Here is a 17,167-nt window from a genome sequence, read left to right on the forward strand (position 1 = left end):
GTTCTATGGAGCAGAGGTTGAATTTCCAAGTTTTGTGGCTTAGAAATTGGGTCTGCTAGAATCATTTCACCCACTACCCGAAATATTTACAAGTATTATTTAAGTATTTTGTTTAATATTAAATGGCAAAATTGAATCTTTATGGCAAAGTGAATCTTTCTTTTACGTTCCTCTACATATCCTTGACTAAACTGGCGTACTTTAAAATTGCCACCCCCCCCGCCCAGTAAAGCTTGCAATGTTTCTAGATGGGTGGTTCACAAAACATCAAGTTGAACATGTCTGAGATTTTTCTGAACATATGGCAAAGAGGTGGGAGCTAACACTTTTAGTTACTTATACTCGCTGGATTTGCCTGGACTGATATTTCTGGAACTTTAATATTACTCAAAATAAAGTAGAGAAAACAGCACAAAGAATTTGATTATTTCTGACTGGTGGTTGATCCCCAGTGTTGATGGAAATCTGGCAATTATAACAGGAAGAGTCTGATGGCTTTGGATTCTTGAATTTTAAGTCATTTCATAACTCGAAGGTGGCTGTTCCAATTTCAGTTCTGCTACTGACTGGCTTCCTATTATTATCACATTGTCCTGGTTTTTTAATGTGTAAAATGGGGTTATAATGCTGATCGTTTCTGCTTCTCTCTCCTTTAGAGTATTTCAGATTTTGAAATTCTTTAAGGTGAAGTATAATAATGCATGTCATATATCCGGATAAAATAAAAATATGTAACTAAGAAAATCACTGCAGAGGGAATACTGAAATGAGAGAAATAAAATGAAACTAGAAGTGAGTAGTAAAATATTTGCCAAGAGATACCGTGTGCTTGTTGGACATGAGCCATGATTTTGACTCTGTGTTCTCTAGCAGCCAACAAAAAGGAAAAAAAAAATGTGGGTCACACAATTCGGAGGGTCAGTATGACAAGAATTGACAGTATCAATAGCCATACAAAACCAAAAACAAAGCAGTTATTCCCAGGACACTATGATCCTGGGAACTTCTCTACCATAGATATATCAACACTTTCATAGGACAATTTCTTATAAAATTATTTGAAATAGACCAATGAGAGAACACCAAATTTAGTATGATCAATCTAGATAATACCAGAATACTATAAATTCAGGTGCAGTCTTTCTGATGATCTGACTTCATCCAGGGATTCACACTGCAGCACTTAGACATGGAAGGATTGCACAACTTTTCCCCAGTCTTCAGTCAGTCATGTTTCTTTCAAATGAGCCTTTGTTAAGAACTGGATTGCAATTGCAACATGTTGCCAGTTACATTTCAAATTAATTACCAGTTAAATTTCAATGGAGCTGGCAAGCAAAACCCACATTCTCCTGTGAAAGCAGAACTTAATAAGGACAGCCGCAACAAAGTAACCTGATTTCTTCATGCAGATGGACTGAAGGGGTGGGCAGGGCCAGGATTCTCCTCTTGAATATGAACCACAAAATGAGGTTGTTCAACAAGAGAGAGAAAAAAAATTAAAATATAATAATAAATGGAAAAACAGACATTTAAAATGGGTGAAGTCTAAAAACAATAGAAGCAGAATTAGAGTATAATTTTAAGGTAAGAGAATTTATCCCAAAGAAAAAATATTAATTTTAAAATATAAAAAAGCAATTGAATTACAAAAATTAAATAGACTTGAAAATAGATTCAAGATAAGAAGTGAGGTCTAATAAGTAAAAAGTTAAGAAAGAGGTTATTAAGACTAAAAGTAGTTTTTAAGAATATAAAGTTTTTGTATTAAAGCTGTAGAAATAAATTTTTAAGTTACAAGAAAATAAGAGCCAGAAAATCTAAGATATAAAAATAAAATAGAATAAAGATTGGGAGTACACAGCATATAAGTTATTAATAATAAATTTTAGGTGAATATTGAGGTGATGAACTGCAGAAATCAGTTTTTAGTAAAGGCAGGAATACCCATGCAAGAAGCAGGCTAATGGGAGTCGGTCATAAGGAAAGGTTTACTTGCAGGCGACTTAAGAGTCAGCTCATTGGTAGGCATGTCTTTCCTCAAAGAGCAGAACTATGCAAATTCCTTCATCTGATTTTAGTAAAGGACCTCACTCCTGTCAGAAAGTTTCACAATTATAAACATTTGTGTATCTACACCTTTACACCTCTGTTTTGTTTTGTTTAGGAAAAAGTTCTGAAAGTTGAGTTGACTAAAGAATATACACATTTTAAAAGGTTTTTAATGATATATGGTGTCAATTTGTCCTGTGGCTGGTAGCAATTTCTATTTAAACTGGGCAAAAAACCATCTTTTTTACTTCCACTTTGTCTAACCCTGGTATTATCACACTGTTTTCTTTGCTAATCTGAGAGGCGAAAGATATCTTGTTTTAAATTGTGCACCTTTGATTGTTATTGAGACTGACCCAAGTTCTTATAGAAGGAAAATTTGGTTATTCAGTATCTCTTCTCTTCCTCTTTCCTCTGTCTGCTAATCTTGATATAAATAGACTAGAATACTTTTAATTCTCACAAGGCAGATAACTTAATTGGCCATGACCTTGGAATAGACATGAAATACACAAGGTATTTCTTCGTATCCCTTTTGTTAAACCAGCCTTTCCCAAGCTTTGCGCTTGCTAGTTAGCTCTCAGATCTGGCTTGACTCCTAAGAAAACGGAAATGATGGTTAGTTAATGATAATAGTTGCTTGAATTCCCAACATCATTTGGTAACATAAAAATGCTGAAATGACTCTTAGGAACTTTCAGGTATTTTATTTTTTTTATTTTTTATTTTTTTAAAGATTTTGTTTATTTATTCATGAAAGAGAGAGAGAGAGAGAGAGAGAGAGAGGCAGAGGGAGAAGCAGGCTCCCAAGGAGCAGGGAGCCCGACGCGGGACTTGATCCCAGGACCCTGGGATCATGACCTGAGCCGAAGGCAGACGCTTAACCATCTGAGCCACCCAGGCGCCCACTTTCAGGTATTTTAATTAAAATTAAAAATGAATCAATAAATTAAACAGTTTTAGTTTAATTTGTTGAACTGTGAACAATCAAGCATAGTTGTCTCATGATAATAAAGTTGTAGGATCAGCTTTTTGTATTTTTTAGTGTTATCAGATCTTGAAATTAAAGTGAAGTGACAAAATTAATACGGTATTTAAATTGCAGGTAATATCCTATGTAATTCAAATTTTATTTCCTGATAACAATGTATGGACTACACATTTATATTATTATCTAATGTGTACAGATTGGCTCTGGTTGGCTTTTGAAATGTTTTCTTACTGCCCATTTAGAGGATATTGAGTATTCAGAAGAGAAGGTCGATGACTTCTGTGTTCTAAGGTGAGCAAAAAATTTGATCTGTATGTTAAGAAATATTGACATCTTTTACAAAAATAGTTTCAATATTGAAAAGGGAAGACAGATGTTCTCACATTTTAAAATTAAATTTCAGATTGCAAGGTATGAAATCACTGGAAAGGTTTTCAATTTCTTAGAGAAAATAAAAATTACAAAACGTTTATTCAAAAATTCAAGTAGCTTCCCTTTCATGGCAATCGCTCAAAATGTACAAAACTATTTGAAAGCCTAAAAAAATCCAAATTGAAATTTCATTAGATACTATTTTAGGATTTTTTTTGTCTTGCTTTTAATAGAGTTCAAGAATAACCTTTAACAAGGAAAGAGACATTAAAGGGTAAATCAAAGACTTTAATTTTCTTTCTTATTTTTTAAATTTTTTTTAAAGATTTTATTTATTTATTTTGGAGAGAGAGAGAGCGAACGGAGGGGAGGAGCAATGGGAGAGGAAGAGAGATTCTGAAGCGGACTCCACCCTCAGAACCCAAAGGTGAGATCAGAGACCAAGACCTGGGCTGAAACCAAGAGGAGTAGGTCACTCAACCACCTGAGCCACCCAGGTATCCCAAAGACTTTAATTTTAGCAAAATGTATGACTAGTAGAGCAGAGAATGCCTGAAATAATGAGTTAAATGTGAAAATGTTTTAAAAATTGTAGTAAATTAAGAAAAATCATCAGAAGGCAGAAATAACAACAACAAAACCCCCCACATATCCAGAACAGTAAGTGAGCACTAGAGTCAGTGTTTGCCAGAGAGCACCTGCTAATTGTTAGTAACCTAGAGCCTGGATTTTTTAAGGCCTGTGGCACAGGCTGGAGGCAGACCACAGGCCTGAATTTCATAGAAGTCTGAGTCAGAGTTAACTTCAAAAATCTGAGAGCCCAGTTCCCAGAGGACAATACCCTAGTGACTGAACATGAGGGGAAATCCCCTCACAGAAGACGCTATTGAGGATACTTGCCCATCTAGCCTTGGGTATTATATTTGTTTATTTGTTTGTTTTAAGATCTATGATACTTTGTCATCTTGGGGCCTTGCTGATCCTTGGAAGACTGCCCCTCCCAGGGCTACCTAATTCCTAGAGCTAGCTAAGGACTTGCCTGTGAGCCTGCCTTTCATATTCAAACCAAATAATCCTCAGTCCATAACCTCAACCACCTCTTTTGTGTAACTGTCACACACCAACCCGACTCCCTTTGCCTTAAATCACCCCAAGACCAGGTACCCAATAATAGGGGACCACATTATAGTCCGGAGGCCCCCCACATTATTCAAAGTATGCGATACTAAGCTTGCTTGGCTTGCCTACCCCTTCCTTCCGGCAAAAATCATGATAAAGCCTCTGCCCTTGTTTCTCTTTTCTTCCCTTTGCCTTCTGGTCAACCCTGGTGATTCCCCACATGGCTCTGCATGGCATGCACGCCCCAGTCTCTGGGAAATTGTGAGGAATAAAGTCTTTCTTTGAGGCAATTTCCTTCAGGTCTGTCATCTTACCGCGCTTGATTAAAACAAACCCCAAGTACACATTAAAACACACTGGGTTTGGGTAGGACAGAATATAAAATTAAAAGCAAATATAAGAAGAACAAAAATCTTTTAAGAGTTTCTAACCAGAATTTTTCTTTTTTTTTTTTAAGTAGGCTCCACACCTAGCGTGGAGCCCAGTGTGGGGCTTGAACTCCCAACCCTGAGATCAAGACCTGAGCTGAGACACGAGTTGGACACTAAACCAACCGAGCCACCCAGGCACCCCTCTAACCAGAATATTTTAACACACATGGAAATGGAGCATGAATTCACACTACTGTGTGACTTTAAAACCAAGCCAATAATTAAGTTAAAATGATTCTGGATTGGTAGTGGCCCCAAGAACCTGACAAAAGAACTTTAAAATCACCTTTCAGAACATTTCCCAGAGTTCCAATCAATATCATCTCCCAATAAAATGTCATTAATAACATGAAGAAATAAGCCATAAGCAAAGTTAGCAGAAATAAAACATTATGAACCTACCTGCAAAGGCTGTAGATATAATAATCAGAAAAATATGCTTGAGTATTTTTTAAATCTTTAAGAGTGAATCAAAAATATAAACAAAGATCAAATTGCTATTGATAAAGAGCCAAACAGAAGTTCTAAAAATTAAAATATAAAATTAAATTAAACCTGATCAATGGATAAAATAACACATTACACAGTTGAAGAAAGAATTACTCAATGGAAGATTGATGCTAAAAAATTATCCAGGATCAGCAAAGAGAGAGAAGGACATGAAAATATGAAAGAGAGGATAGAGGGAAGACTTTCAGATACCCCAAAGATAGTTCCAGAATAATAACATAGAAAGGATGGTGAAAAGGACATATTTAAAGAGATAATTGCCACTTCAGATGTTATCAAATTGAGAAAATTCATTGAGTTTTCTCAATTTGATATCTGAAATTAAAACAAATACACACCTAGACATGGTGAAATTAAAACATTAACGAAAAAAGAGGAGTTATTTAAAGCATGAGGGGGTAAAACAAATTAATCACAATGGAAGAACAATTAGATTAAAATTTGACTTCTCAACAGCAGAAACGGAAGCCAGAAGACAGTGGAATAATATATTCTAGGTACTGAAAGGAAATAATTGTTACCATAGAATTACAGATTAAACAGAAGTTTCTTTCACACATGAGATGTACATAGGTATTTCATGTAAGAAAAAGAATACAAATTCCTGGTTATTAACAGTCTATTTTAGAACATAAATCTTTTAATCAATTTAAGCTCTCCTTTCCCCCAAGCCTAGCCCAGTGGTTCAGGACTTGTGTTAACGGTGGAAGTGGAGCAAACTCTCTTACGACCTTGTCCTTTTTCAAGCTCTTAGTCCTCTGGTGTGGAGGCAGACAGGGAGAAGAGTCAAAATGTGTTTCCATGTGCAACTGTCTATGGATAATTGGCTGATGTTTCCATTGTTCGTTGAAATGCTCTTCCATGACTTAAATCCACTGTGGCAATTTGTTCTTCCCTTTCTGTCAGTTCCAGCTACTTCTCTGTGGTAGGCATCCAAATGTTTGTTTTCTAATGGGCAGATGTTTCCTGGTTCTGTGAAGAGCCCTAATGGATTCTAACCCTTGATGGCCATGGCTTGGAAGAGTCAGCTGAGGCTTAACCCCTTATGCTTCCCATTTCTGCCATGGGGATTTTACTTCATTACCTCTTATGGTTGGGGATACCTGTTCTAGTAGGTAGCTTTCCTGGAGAGTACTGGCAAACTCACTCAATTTCTAACCTATACCTACTGTGCTTGTGGGAAACATAATCTTGCCCATCACACAGTGGGGATACAGGCAATACCCCCTTGTTGTCTCTTCTCCTCTCTCTTGCCCTTCTCTTTCATCACTAACTTTAAGTTTAGGGCAGCAAGTGTCCTGCTGGTTCTGTAGCTTAGAAAATTTTACATGAGGATGACCAGAAGTCACAACTTAGTGGAAGGGATAGTGGTTCTGATATCCTCACCCATGTAGGATCAGAAAGAATATTTTGAATGCTCCTCCTCACCTGTGGGAGGAGTGTGGGAAGCTGCTCCACAAACTCTCATTCCCTTCAATGATGACTTCTAGCCTTCCTTCTCTGTATACAGTTCAGGGGAAGTGGAGAAGTGGAGGGTTGCTATAACGGATGGTTCTAGCTGTGCTGAAATAGTGCCTTTCAAAAATCCTCTCTTCAAAGTGTTTGGCCCCACAGCTGGTAGTTTTTCACCTTAGAATTTGACATTACTTGACGTTAGAATGTGGATTCTGGGCGTCACTTCTGGGAAAACAAGAAAATACACTTGTATTACTTGGTGTCAGACTATGGACCTTTAGGCATCTTTTCTGGGACAGTAAGAAGATTTTCCATGGGTTCTCTACAACATCATGTTATAATAACCTAACTTATCATTGAAGACAAAAATTGTCCTCTGCATAAATGTTATGCAAACATCACTGAAGATCGTTGGATTCTCTGTGCTATATTAAAAAACTGTTTGTAATAAAACAACCAAGTTTTAAAATATGGACAACTGTGGTTGTTGGAGATAGTATCAAACTATAAATAGCATTAGAAATAAACAATGAAGGTAAAGTAGGTGAAATGTACGTAAGAAAGCACCCTGGTTTGCGTAACTGTCCAGAATGAATAGTATACAGAGTCACTCAACCTGAGAACTTTAGGGTGTTCATTTCCTATATAAATTCAATTTCATAACTTTGAGACTAATTCTGAGTCCTAAACTACATTGGACTTGGAAGGAAAATTCATTTTCTATTTTCATTTCTATTCCACTTCTCAGTAAGATTAGTAAAATAATAAAAATTTTTGAGTGACTATGACTATTAGTCTTCTACAAGTTAGTACAAGAAAAAGGCAAATTCTTGCCACACAGAATATTCAGCCAGAAATATAAGTTAGTGAAAAATCCAGTTCAAGTCCTTGCCTTCTCAACTGTTGGCCAAATATTAGTAGGAATTTTTTTTATTTAATGTTTATTTCTTTATGAACTCTCACTAATTTCATAACTAACAGTTAATTTCAGGTTTTGTCCTTCAAGAATGACATATTGTTGAACGAATCAAATTCCTGTCACATTCCACATCTTTCAAAACCATTTCAATTTTTTAGAAAACAAAAAAAAATTTTCAAAGAATCCTACCTTAAAAGTATGACAATAATCTTAGGCATTGATAAATTTCTCAATAAGCAAAGAGTAGTTATCATAAATGAAGACTGATCTTGATGTAATGCTCAGCATATACCTATGAATGTATTCAGCAAACTTGTAGTTGATGTAATTAAGAAAAACAACAGCTTTTGGAAACACAGCTAAGGCTTATGAATCAACTCTTATCTGATGCAACAGTTTAAGCTCTTGAGGGAGACATGTGCATCAGATGAATGGCTGCCAGCTGCAGGTAATTTGGCAATAATTAGTCTGTCCCTAAAGTTTCCATATAACAAAGGGTGATACTTTTCATAAATCCACAAAGCCACACCCTAAAAAAAAGAAACATTTTTAAAAGTTTTATTTTATGGAATATATCTTCAGGATGTATTTCCAGAACTTCATTTTGAAAATATCTGTTACTTTTTTTTTTTTTTTAAGATTTTATTTATTTATTTGACAGAGAGAGAGCATGAGAGAGGGAACACAAGCAGGGGGAGTGGGAGAGGGAGAAGCAGGCTTCCCGCTGAGCAGGGAGCAAGACGCGGGGCTCGAGCCCAGGACCCTGGGACCATGACCTGAGCCGAAGGCAGATGCTTAACTGACTGAACCACCCAGGCACCCTGAAAATATCTGTTACTTTATATATTATTAAAGTGTAAACATACATGAAGATCATTTCAAGTTACTTCACGTTTTCCTGTTTCCACTGGATATTTGGCCAGATAATTGACGTGATGGAAGTGTAGATTTTAACCGTTAGGAGGTGGTAAAAACACAAGGGCTTATTTGTCTTTGTTGTGAGATACGAATTTCAGCCACAAAACTTTGGATTGTCATCTGAGATCTTGGTTCTTTCATTTACCAATTCTGTCTTATTTAAAGTAATGAAGTGATTAACATAAGAAGGTATAGGCCCTCTGACCTCTTTCCAGGTCATCTATTTGAAAGTCCTATCATTCATAGAAAGGAACTAACTCCAGTTAAGGTTCCTCAAGTTGCAGTCTTCAGTTTTGAATACGTAAGAGGAAAAAGAATTATTTATGGGCAAACACTATTCTTACTGATTGTCCATTCTTTTCCAGCAAACTCTAGTAGCTGCATATGACTTGTTTCATTTTGCTAAGAAAAATCAGTTATAGAATTTCAAACTGCTTTTACCCTTTTAAATTTCCATAATTTTGAAAAAGCTACAATATTATACCTTTGTTATTTGTGAATAGACTTTTCTATTCCAATATTCAGTGTGTGTTAATAAGACAAGCAGGCATTTCTTGGGTCCTCTGGTGTCACTCTTCCCGCCTCTTGTAATCACATGGAATAGTCTAATGTATGATCTAACGCCAACATATGGCTTCTAATATTCTTCTCCCCTAAAAGTAATGAGGGCTGCTTGGAGTATAGCTGACTCCACTTAAAGTCAGGAAAATAAGAATGGACTTGAAATATCTTGATGTTATCAAAAACAAGGATGCTTTCAGAAATATCTGAGGTAGTATAAAAAAAAGATAGAGACGCTAGTTTATCAGAGGGCTTCCAGCGGCCCAGTGTATCAATTTTAACACCATAAAGGAAAAAAAAATGATTATGGTCAATTTGAACCTGTGAAGTATCTTAAAGGAGACATGATTCTATGATGGAACGAAAAATGCACAAGTTAAAAAGTGGTTGTAATGCTCATATGTTTCCGAAATATAGATTTTTTAAATACATAAACTGATCTCTCTTCATTTTTTTCTAATGGAGATGAGAAATTTGAGAGAAACATGTAAAAGATGGAAAAAAAATCTTGTTTTCAATGTGGTGGAATGTATTTGAATTAGTTAATAAAAATAAAATGTCAGTGAATCAAAGGAAAAAGAGTGTATAGATCAACAAGACCTTGTGAAAAATGGCAAACTTTGAAGGGGGAAACTGCAGAATGCTTACATCTTCAGGACACAAAAGTGAGACCAGACAGGAATACAGAGGGACTTTGACAAGGCAAGTGTAGGTTTTAAGGAAACAATTGTGCATTTAGGTTGCCCTGGCAACAGGAGTGTCTTAATATGCTAAAACCTTATAATGAGAAAAACACGTGAAGGTGAAGTAAATCATAATTAGAGTGGTCCTATCTTCCTTGGAGATAGGTTTGGAAAAGAATTTGGGACAGGTTTATGCCATTGACAAAAGATGAAGTCATGAGAGAAAATTTGAGTGATGTTCTAAAGAGAGAAGTTGAGCCTGTGTGCTCACGAGCTTCTGAATTTGGCGCAAATCTGTTGTTTTTTCTACCGATTTCAGGTAAGTCAGGGAAAATAAATAAGTCATATACATATATAGTCACATCATCTCAATTACTATATATTAGAATCACCACTGGGAAGGAACATTAGAGAAACTGTGGGAGCTCATTTTTCAGGGCACCTGTGGAAGGTGGCTTTGGACGCAAACTTATAGCCGTCTGGGCTGTGGACAAGTCTCCTGGTATTACTAACACACAGAGTCTGGATATGTCCCCCCACTTAGTGATTCCACTTCTGTTATATTTCCTTCAATAACAGGAAACAGATAGACTTCTGAGTCTGCCATATTCCAGTGAAGGCAGCATTAATTGCTAGAACATTCTGCTTATATTGACCTAAAATTTACTGATTTCGTCTGTTCGTCCTAGGTTTGCTTCAGAGAGCCACCGAAGGCAGTTTAAAAAAACATTTTAATCTCTTTCTGAGCTTTAATTAAGCTAATGCCTCTTATAGTGTGTGTAACAATGATACGTTTAACTATGCCCCTTAGTAACTGTAACTCTATTATTAATCATAATAAATAACAACCTATGTCTATTACTAGCAATAATATTGTTTATTATGTGCAATTATGTACACATCACTTTATATTTTTTTTAAAGATTTTATTTATTTATTTGAGAGAGAGAGAATGAGAGCACGAGAGGGAAGAGGGTCAGAGGGAGAAACAAGACTCCCTGCCGAGGAGGGAGCCCGATGTGGGACTCGATCCCGGGACTCCAGGATCATGACCTGAGCCGAAGGCAGTCGCTTAACCAACTGAGCCACCCAGGCGCCCATCACTTTATATTTTTATAAACAAATAGGAACAGCAACTTTCCCTGGCTGTGAGTGTCTCCAGGCTGAAGAGTGTGAGGTACCGAGAGAAGATTGGTTGAACTCATCATTTGATTGATTTCAGACTTTTGATTGTTTGTTGCTCTGTTAACCACCTCTATCCAAAGGATGATGTGAGGGTCAGGTGAGACTCATGAGTAATGTGTCAAGCCAAGGGAATCAGTGACATCTATTTTTAAACATTATGATTTGTAAAAATTAATTTTGCCTTTTGCTGTCTTGCTTTGATTTAGCCCAACTTTCTTTTTGTGGAAAAATAAGTACAAATAGCTGGTCGAAGAGAATGCAATTTTTCTACAAAATTCTCATGGTTCTCATCTTGGAAGAAAGAAGTAAATAAAAGATCTGAATTTAAGTGGTAAAATTCTTGTGTTCTCTGTAGAGGATATATAGCCAGCAATGTGAAGCCTCTCACTACCTATTTTTCTTCCACTTATATATCAAGATTGGTTGTCTGATCCAGAGAAAGGGGGTAAAAAAGAAATGAAGTTACTGATGTTTTTATAAAACAGGCATTCTCTCTCTTTTCACACACAACTATAGGAAGTTCATTCAGCAACACTGGTTTAATTTTTGACTCCTGGATAATTTTTAAAATGACACATGTGAGGTGATACTTGAGAGAATGAATTTAACCCAGCAAATTTGACCCTATTACTCATTATTTATAAGGTACACTTGTATCCTAAATGATACTTTAAGGTTCTCAAAGAGAGATTAAATAATAATAACAATATTAATAGTACATTTCCTAAGATAAAGAGATGTTAGTACATTTGAATATTAGTTGAAATCTATGTGTTTAAGTTCCTTTACTCCTTGAGGGTGAGATAAAAAAATGGACTTTGGAAGTCAGATTTCAGCAATGTGTATTTTGTATGTAAATGGTGTACATAATACTTTTTAGTATAAGAGAAAAGACAAGCAACGACAGGCAAAATGTTCAAAGATCTACTTGGCAATATTGGATGAGCATGTACAGCATCCAAATCAGCTAATGAAATGCTTCAGCTCGGTAACTGGCTGCCTACAAAGAAATTTTAAGATAAATGTCAAAGAGAAAGACGCTTTAAAGGGCAAATAAATTATGAAGTAAATTAGCATTAATAACAAGTTATAAGGAAATCACAGCATTTTCATATTGACAAAAAAAACCCTTAAGATTTATTTAAGAATTGTAAAGGAAACAGAATAATTCACAGTAGAAAAAATGGTCAAATGATGGTTAGAGGGAAAAGGTGGGGTATAATGTGTTAATAACCTGAAGTTTATTGTAACCATAACTTTGTTTTGAATTGAAATAAGTTATATTTAGAGATTGAATTACATAGCTCATAAAACACTATTGTTTTGTAAATTTATCAGTCAACTTAAGACAATTTAGAATAATTCAAAATATATTTTACTAAAATTATCCTATAATACAGCATAAGCTAGGTAATTTGACAAGTGCATAAATGCTGAAGGTTAATAGAATCTAATTTAATAAACTTTCTTGCTTGAACGTATTAATGCAGTTTAATAGAAAATGGTGATTCATTCTCTGTTCACAAGTATTTAAAATTAAATCTTACATCAATTTTAGTTACAAAAATGATCACATATATAAAAATATTGACAATGCAGACAAACAGAAAATAATACAGATACTAATAATTCACAATCCACATAGCAGAGCCTTGCTTTCTGTTTTATGGTGCTGGATAATAATGTGACTCCATTAAAATTAATTAACATCTTGTCAGTATACATGCCTTTTTCCACCAGGAAATATAACAAGACAAATTTTTGAGCTGCAAATACATTTTCTTATTTAATAGCCAGTAACAACTGTAATTACTTCTGAGAACCATAATTCAAGCAAACATGTGATTATAATTAAGCATACAAATATATTCATAATGATACTTAAGAATCTGGTAATAGTAAATAAAATTCTTTTTTTTTTTTTTAGAGAGAGAGGGAAAGGGGAGTGAGGGGCAGAGGAAGAGGGAAAGAGAATTTTTTTTTAATTTTATTTATTTATTTGAGAGAGAGAAAGAGAGCATGAGTGGGGGTGAGGGACAGAGGGAGAAGGAGAAGCAGTCTCGCCATTGAGCATGGAGCCTGATGTGGGACTAGATCCTAGAACCCTGAGATCATGACCTGAGCCGAAGACAGATGCTTAATGGACTGAGCGACCCAGGCACCCCAAGAGAGAATCTTAAGCAGGCTCCACACCCAGCACAGAGCCGGACAAGGGGGCGCCACCTCACAACCCTGAGATCATGACCTGAGTCCAATCAAGTCCCTAGATTATATGCTTAACTGACTGAGCCACGCAGGTACCCCATAAATAAAGTTCTCTATTGTTGAAATATGATCACTACCTTTGTAGGTAAAATATAGATTTTCAATCAGTAGTCTTTTTCACTCTTAGATTAGGGTGGAACATACTGGGAACAGTGCATCCTAATATGAACTGTTGCTCAAAGACTTTTTTAACGATAGGTGCACAGAACTAAAAGGAGTTAATGTTGAATTTCAACAAGTTGGTTTGTTTAGTTTTTAAGCAGGTGAGACTTATTGAAAGACGAAGAGGGGCGTCTGTTGGCTTAGCGGGTTAAGCGCCTGCCTTCAGCTCAGGTCATGATCTCAGGATCCAGGGATCGAGCCCCAGGTCAAGCTCCCTGCTCAGTGGGGAGTCTGCTTCTCCCTCTCCCTCCCTCCGCTTATGCTCTCTCTCTCAAATAAATAAATAAAATCTTAAGGAAAAAAAAGAAAGATGAAGAAGAAAAGGTAAGCGTGCGAAAGAGAAAAGAACCAAAGAGGAGTGGGGGATAGGCAAATAGAGGAAGTGCTGGAGGAGTAGAGTGAAGAGGGTCAGAGAAATAGAGAAATAGTCATGAAAACATGAGAACAAAAGGGAGGATTCAAGGGGAATTCATATTTTCTCGGTAGAATATCATATAACCAGAGAGCCATATTTGCATAAAGGCATGGTTCTTTGTTTCAAATTTATACTTATTAGTACTTTTGATTAGAATTGAGTTTCAACTGGGATTATTAAACATGAATCAGTTGTGAATGAAATGCATATACAGATACATTTGCATTTAACCGTTCAATATGATTATTCACATTGCCCTAGTTTTATGATTTAATTTTAAAGGATTTGGATTTGAATAATTAACAATAACAAAAGTAGTTACAGCTTCAATCAGTTGACAGAAACCTGTTAGCATGATACCTGGTGGCAGTCATCTATAATGTAATGGGGGTGATATTTATTTAGGCCCCACTGATTTCTGCATGCTGGTTAACATGGTAAAAAGAAAATGATTAAAATATTAGGTGACTCTATTTGGCCTTTTTTTGTTCTGTGTTCAATGTTAATTGTGTACCATAGTGTTCAAGATACTCTGCTAGGTACCTATTAGTTTTATCACTGGGTTTGGGTAAATAAACATCTGGGAGTAGATACTGCTGTGTCATAGGGTAGGTACACAGTAGACATGTCTATTTTATACACCTATCATATATATATATATGTATATACATATATACACACACAAGGAGCAGACCTATATAGTAGACTCTACATATAAAATGAACTCTGGTAGTGGTGGGGTTGGTGTGAAGTATAACAAAAATAAAGTACACAAATCAAAAATGAGTAGCTTAATAATGTTGTAAAAGGTGAACATACTACCATAAGCATCACCAAGATAAAGAATTAACAGAACCCCAAAGCTCCACTTGTCCCCCTTCTCCCACACTCTTCCCTCTATGAAATAACATTCCACAATATGGATATGATATTGTGATATAATAAGAAAAATGTTTGGCCTTCCTCCAAGCTTCTGAACAAAGCTCCTCAAACCCTTGTATTTTCCAAAGTGATAAGAGCCATAGGAACATCTTTTGTTATAATATTTGGTTCTTGTTCCTGGCTTCTGAAATAGTTCCAGAGCCATAAGGTGAAAAGAGTATCATTTCTTGTTCATTATAGGTCCCTTCCAACCACCCCTGAATTTATGTTAATGAGGTAGCTTTTGGAAAGCCCCTAGGGATTAGGGCTGGTTGCCACGGGACCCAACATTATTTGTGGAACTTTCAGCCCCACCTCCTGACTTCTGGGGAGAAATGAGGGGCTGAAAGTTTAGTTAATCACTAAAGGTCAATGATTTAATCCACCATATTTATGTAATAAGGCCTATATTAAAAAAACCCTAACCTGAGGGATTCAGAGAGCTCCTGAGACCCTGAACACAGGAAGGTGTTTGAAGATAGGGCACACCTGCAGAGAGCTTGCAAGCTTTGTGCCTGTCCCCACACTTTGTCCTCCGTAGTATCTTTTCTGTCTGCCTGTTCCTGAATTGTTTCCTTTTATAGTAAACCAGTAATCTAGTAAGTAAACAGTTTTTCCGAGTTCTGTGAGCTATTCTAGTAAATTACTGTACCTTCAGAGGGAGTCTTGGGAATCCCTGATTTATTGTTTGCCACCAGTCAGAAGTATGGGAGGCCTAGACTTCTGATTGGAGTCAGAAGCGGAGGAAGGGCAGTCTTGTAGGACTGAGCCCTTAACCTGTGGGATCTGTGCTAACTCCAGGCAGTCTGTGTCAGAATTGAGTTAAATTGCAGGATATCTAGTTGGTACCCACCAAGAATTGGGGTATTGCTTGGTGTGGAAAAATCCCACATATGTGGCATCAGAAATGTTGGTGAGAGTAGAAGTGTTTTCTTTTTGTGAGTATACCATAATTTATTCATTCTACTCTTGATGGATATTTGGGTGTTTTTCAGTGTTGACCTACTATGAATCATGCTATATCCTTTTGTATGACTTTTGATGACTATAGATAGACATTTCTCTTCAGTATATACCCAGGAGTGAGATTTCTGGGTCATAGGGATATATATGTTCAACTTGCATTGATGGACTTAAGTTTCTAACACAGTTGCACCAATTTACACTCCCATGAACACTCTCACCCAGTTGTTCAAGATATTTGTCAACACTTGGTTTTGTCTTTTTCATTTTAGCCTTTCTGGTGGGTGGGTAATGGTATAGCATTATGACTTTAATTTGCACTTCCCTAATGCCTAATGATTTTGAGCACATTTTCAAATATTTATTGGCTATTGGGTGTGTCATCTTTTGTGAGGGACCTTTATTTCTTTTTTCTTATTGATTTGTAAGAGTTCCTTATATAACCTGGAAACAGATCTTTTGTTAAGTTATAGTTGTTATAAATAATCCTCCCAATCTATGGTTTATATTTAATAGCTTTATTGAATGATTTACATACCACACAATTTGCCCATTGTAAGTGTGATGTAGGCAGGTCAGGTCCAAGGACCCCGAGGGGGTCCCACAGGACCAGCCAAGAGGGTCCTTGGCTTCTTGCCATATAGAAATCAAACGGGAGCCAAGAGGAAGTGAGAGCAGAGTTTATTGAAGATATAGAGAGAGTGCAGATACAGACCGAGCATCCGGGAGACTTGGAAAGGAAAGAGAGAGACTGTCATCTTTGCTTGGTTTTTGGGAGGTTTTATTGAGGATAGTGGTCTGGTGTACATGTCCTCCCAAGCATGCAGGAACTAGTCAAAACAAGGACAAGTGCTCAGGTGCCCTCCATAAGTCACTTATGCCCTGAAGCCAAGAGTCTTGGCATCAAGGTGTCTGGAGTCAGTGGTCTTAAAAAATGACCTCGCCCAGTTTCTCCTTAAATGTTACCTATCATGCTGGAAGACTCCAAAGAAATCAGTAACTCCTTGACCTTGATGAGGAGGACATACATTAAGGCATGGGTAAAGCAGAGGTGCAGGTCCTTGCAAGAATAGAGGCAGCAAAAAAGCAATCCTTCATGGGGTCCCTTCATTTTCCTATCTCAAGTGTACAGTTCAGTGATTTTTAGTACATTGTGCAGTTGTGAAACCATCCCTGCAATTCAGTTTTTTTAATTAACATTTTTTAAATTTAATTTTTAAAAATTACAATAGACATTTCTTTAAA

Source organism: Zalophus californianus, chromosome 2 (genome assembly GCF_009762305.2).
Source record: "Zalophus californianus isolate mZalCal1 chromosome 2, mZalCal1.pri.v2, whole genome shotgun sequence".
Lineage (NCBI taxonomy): Eukaryota > Metazoa > Chordata > Mammalia > Carnivora > Otariidae > Zalophus > Zalophus californianus.